General features: G+C 57.9%; 1 protein-coding gene across 4 annotated transcripts in view; it reads right to left on the bottom strand.

Annotated features, from left to right (window-relative positions):
• LOC107211356 (ankyrin repeat and fibronectin type-III domain-containing protein 1-like) overlaps nt 1–4,837 on the bottom strand; it is a 185,343-nt gene that overhangs the window by 40,265 nt on the left and 140,241 nt on the right. Inside the window, exon 1 of one of the 4 annotated variants that reach the window (XM_015643304.3) lies at nt 4,329–4,567. The exons of 2 other annotated variants lie outside the window; for them this stretch is intronic. The gene's annotated coding sequence lies outside the window, so the exon portion shown is untranslated. Of the gene's footprint in view, nt 1–4,328; nt 4,568–4,837 lie in introns of those variants that run through there. One more of the 4 variants, XM_015643303.3, reaches the window with a different exon arrangement.

The following is a 4,837-nucleotide window of genomic DNA, read 5'->3' on the forward strand; positions in this document are numbered from 1 at the left end:
TCTCCTTCAAACAAAATACCTCCAAAGAAAGAGAAAAAATCTATTTCTCAGAACTGAGAGCTCCCTGCCTTTCCTCACAGTAATTAGGCCAGCACCAACCAGCTAACAGTTTTTTCCCCAATACATTTTAAACACAGACATCTTAAATTCATTAACTGGTTATTGATTTATTTTTCAGCTTATGAATTGCTGTTGCTGGGGATGGGGTGGAGACAGCTTTCTGGAGAGGGCTCTTGTCTCTCCAGTCGCCGGCAAAGAGTTGTTCAGACCTTCCAGGGTCATTCTTTACATTCTTGAGAAAAAATCCTACTTTGATGTAAAGGATGAGGTTTGCCTTAAAAGAAACCCAACAAGAAACCCAAACCCCAGCTTTCCCCCGCTCACAGCCGGAGGAAGAGGCATGATCCTGATGCCCATAGAGCAGAGCCTGGCACCAACACCATCCCCACCACCTCACTCTCCTTTGATCTGGTGTCAAAGCTCAGCTGGAATGGAGAAGATCCCATTTCAGGAGGGGTGAGAGGTGGGCACTGACAGTGCTCTGCAGCAGCCCCAGGCATGGTGTGGACACCAGGATGAGCAGGGCTGACCCAGGAATGGGGCTGGGCAGTGGGAACAGGTGCTGCTGCTTGCTGTAGCACCTCCTCAGTGGCATTTGGCAGTTCCTGCCTCTTCCCACCTGCCCAGGAGGAGCTCCTGCCACCCTGCAGGGATGAGGGCTCCAGCCCCATCTGAAAGGATGCTGGGGGTGCTTATCTCCTGAGATCTGGGGATTGCCTGGAGAATCCTGCCCTGCCATTACAGCCACCCCTCCCAAACGGGTCCCCAGCAGGGAAGAGGGGCTGGGAAATCCCAGATGCCCTGCACAGATGCAGGAAGGCAGCAGCCCCTGTGACAAGTGCCTCTGTGGTGCTGGTACATGCTCCTTTCAATATCCACCACGGTGACAATTACACACCTAGGAGCTTTACCTGGATGTATCCACCTGCCCAAGCATGGCAGGAGCAGCCGCTGCAGATTGCATAAAGCCAACAGCATCTATCAAGAAGAGCTGGTGGGCGAAAACAGGGCAATGTGCCACATGTCATCAGGATTAGGAATGAAGGAGAGTTAGTCCTGGGGGCAGAATGGGCTGGTGGGGCTAGAGAAGCCACCTTGGTGCTCAGGAACATGTGGCTTTGCTGTGAGTCATGGCATCAAGGGGAAGGCACGGGGAGACAGGGGATGGATGCTCTCCAGCCCAGGGCAGGTGCTGCCCAGATCTGCCTGATGCAGGACAGACAAGCTAGTCCATGTACGAGTCAGAAGTTGACCAAGAATCCTGGGGTGCTGATTTCAGCCCCCAGACCTACCAGCCACCACCTCCAGCTGCTCCAGCCCAGGTAAAGGAATGGCTGTGACAGCCCAACACCTCCCCCCAAGAGCTGTCAGCAACTCATCCAGCCACGAACCAGCCTCCCTCACCTCTGCCAGACCCCAAAGCTTCAGCAGAAGCATCACTAATTAGAAGCCAGGAGCACATTACAGATCATCTGGCAATTTATACAGAGCTGCTTTACATAAACCGTGCTGCAGAAGGGGGAATGAATCATACCTGAGAGCAGCAGAGCCGCTGCCCCTCGCCCCAGCAGGGCCCTGCTGCTGCTCCTCAGCTCCTCCGAGCTCCTGTGCTGAGCTGCTCCGGTTCCCTGGGCTCAGAGTGCTCCCAGGGCTGGGGTGCTCCCACAGCACTGGGTGTTGTGCTGGGTCTGGGCTCTGGGGGTGGTAGTGGGGGTGAGCCTCTAGCACAGGGAGGGGGATGCTGTTGAGACCACACTGTTACTTCCCAAGTGCTTTCCAAACAATAATAGATGTCCCTGTCCCTTAAGAAGGATCAATGTTAGGGATTTTGAGGTAGAAGCAGGGAAACAGGCACAGAGGACACGCAGGTAAGACACTCCCTGTGGTTGCCAGCATCCTTGCCCCTGTGTGCTTATCTGATGGGCAAGATTTCAGTGTCTTCTCCCACCAGGACCACACACTCAGCCCCACCAGTGCTGGTCTGGAGAACAGGCAGTCCCAGGTGCCACTGTCATCTTGAGCCAGCTTCATCCCAGCCATGGCACGGAGCCGAGGCCAGCACTGCTCCCCCAGCCCTGCCACTGCAGGTGCTGCCCTCCTGGGCAGGATCCAGGCTCACCTGCCCAGCCTCCATCAGAGGCAGCATCTCTGCAGCAGCTCAGCACCAGAGCAGTCAGGGCTTGCACAGCTGCACCTGCCGAGGCAGTCCCCACACAGCAAAGTGACACGTGGGAAAAGCCATCAATTGGAGCATCAACTGCAGCACTGGAAGAATTGTCTCCTGACAACCAGAGGAGGTTGTTCAGCTACTGTGCTGTATCATAAATCACACCTCTATGACTTGCCATCTGTCAGCCAGATTACACGTGTTCAGAGTCCCATGTCAGCATTTAAGTCAGAACACGGCATCTTTTCCCAGAAATAATTATCAGTGCTGAAGGCTCTTGCAGCGATATCCGTCCTCAGCCCTCCCCTCCAAAGGTCTGGACAGAACAGGGCTGGCATTCCCAGAGGGCAGGACCACCTCTGTGGCACAGTGATGCACAGCCTCCATGTGCCATGTCCCCCCTGAGCCCACTGCTTCAGGCACGGGGAGGGGCAGGGTCGGGCATGGCAAACACCCCCCTGGCATCAGCCATGGCACCCAGCACCCTGAACAGGGACAGGCAGAGGCTGCTGCTCAATGGAGACAGGGACAGTGCTGAGAGCCCAGGAGTGTCCAGCCAGGACGAGCAGAGTGCCCAGAGCAGCACTCGGACCCCAGGCTGGCCAAGGAGGAAGAGTCCAGCAAAGCACAGGGCACAGCTCCCGCTGCCCCAATGCACGGTGTGACACCAATCTGTGCCCACACCTTCGCCCCACAGGTTTTCTGGGAGCCCAACCCCACAGGGGTGACCGATAAAGCTCCCAGCCTGCCAAGGCAGTGGGAAGACAGGCAGAGCATGAACATGGTGGGCTGGCAGCCTGTCCCCATCCTGCCTGTGCCTCCGGCAGCTCACTGAGCCGCCACCAGACACGGCACCCCAGCTCACAAATCCCTCAGCTGCCCTGGGATGAGGACAAGGGGCTGAAGCGCCTCCCTCCACCCCCTCGCTGGCCAGGCAGGCGGATGAGCAGTGACATTTCCCAAAGCTCAGTACAGAAATACACGGGCACGGAATTCATCCCTCCGGCTTCACCCGCCACACACAGGCGTGAATCCGGCCGGGGGTTCGCAATCACCACCACATTCCCCACACCACAACTGGGAAGTGATGACAAGCAAAATCCTGATCCCTCGGCTCCGCATCCCTCCCTCCCGCGTAGCGATCCGCTAAAAGCCTTTCGGCAGCCTGCGGCCGCCGGGGTGAGCCCGCAGGAGCCAGGGTGCCTCAGCCCCTGCTGGCACAGCCCCTGCTGCCATGGCCAGAGCCGCAGGGAAACCAGGAGCCACCAGGCACAGCTGCACCGAGCTGTGAGGTGAGGGATGAGCGAGGTCACGAGAGTGCCAGCCCAGGCACCGGCACAGGATGACCAGCACCAGCAACACCTCTGCTCCACCAACGCACCCAGCCAAAGCCCTCACGGCACACATGGCACACCAGCCATCCATCCCACGAGATATCACATCCAGGCAGGAAAACCTCCCACTTGTTGCACACTCCTTAGTGTGAGACTCGGCAGCCAGCACGTGCCTGTGGCTCTGAACTAACCCAGATGTGGGCAGGGAGCTCACAGCCTCTTCCATCAGCACAGGCAACAGTCCCGGGATGAGCCATGGGCTGCAGGCACCCCAGACAAACAAGCAGTGTTTCAGCTGGTCCTGTCTCCTTGGGGAGCAGCCCCTGCACAAACAGCTTTGAGCTGGGCTTATTCCCACGGGCATCCCGGCCGCAGCCGGGCCGAGGCAGGCGGCTGTGCCCGGGGTGGGCAGCGCTGGGAGCAACAGCCCCGCACTCCCCGCAGCGCCTTGTTTGCACAGGTACAGTCAGGATAAAATAGAGGGAAAATAACCAAAGCTGGAAAGGTTCTTCCCAAGCAGGGAGCAGTCTTGTGGGGGAGAGAGGGTTTGGGAAGGACAGCCTGATGGCCACGAACACGCAGTCAGGCTCCAGGCGAGCGCTGGCTGCGCACACCGCTCCGGCAAAGCCCCTCTCGCTTCCCACTGACCGTGGTCCCAGTCACAAGAGTGGCTCCAAAGCAGCAGCCAGGGCCAGGAGCCCAGTGAGCCATGGCCAGCTGTGCCCTGCAGGGACAGGGACAGATGCCCGCGAGCGATGCTCACTCACCTGCACAGCCTCTGCTCCCTTCGCTCCTGGTGCTCGGCTCACCCACTGCCAGAGCAGCAGCTCATCCCAGAGCATCTCTTCAGGGGAGTCCCTGTCCCCTCTATGCACACTCCCATCCTCAATGGGGTCCCCTTCTCCCATCCACGTTGCCTGAACTCCTCAGCTGCCACCTCCACTTCCCTCACCCATCACCTCAGGTTTCTCGTTTGCTCTGTGCTTGGCTCTTTTTCTCTTTTTTTTTTTTTTTTTTTTTTTTTTCTCCCAATCTTGTTTCTATAGAAACGAGATTAGCAGAGGGGGAAATAAAACAGCCCCATGTGACTCAGATTCCGACACTGAAGAATCTCCTGGTTGCGCTTGCCGTGGTTTTACATAACCAGGAGCCTGTGCAGGCTTGGATGGGGGCACTGGACTGGGATGGGGGTACTGGGCTGGGATGGGGGCACTGGGCTGGGATGGGGGCACTGGGCTGGGATGGGGGTACTGGGCTCAGATGGGGGTACTGGGCT

Source organism: Parus major, chromosome 14 (assembly GCF_001522545.3).
Source record: "Parus major isolate Abel chromosome 14, Parus_major1.1, whole genome shotgun sequence".
NCBI classification, from domain to species: Eukaryota; Metazoa; Chordata; class Aves; order Passeriformes; family Paridae; genus Parus; species Parus major.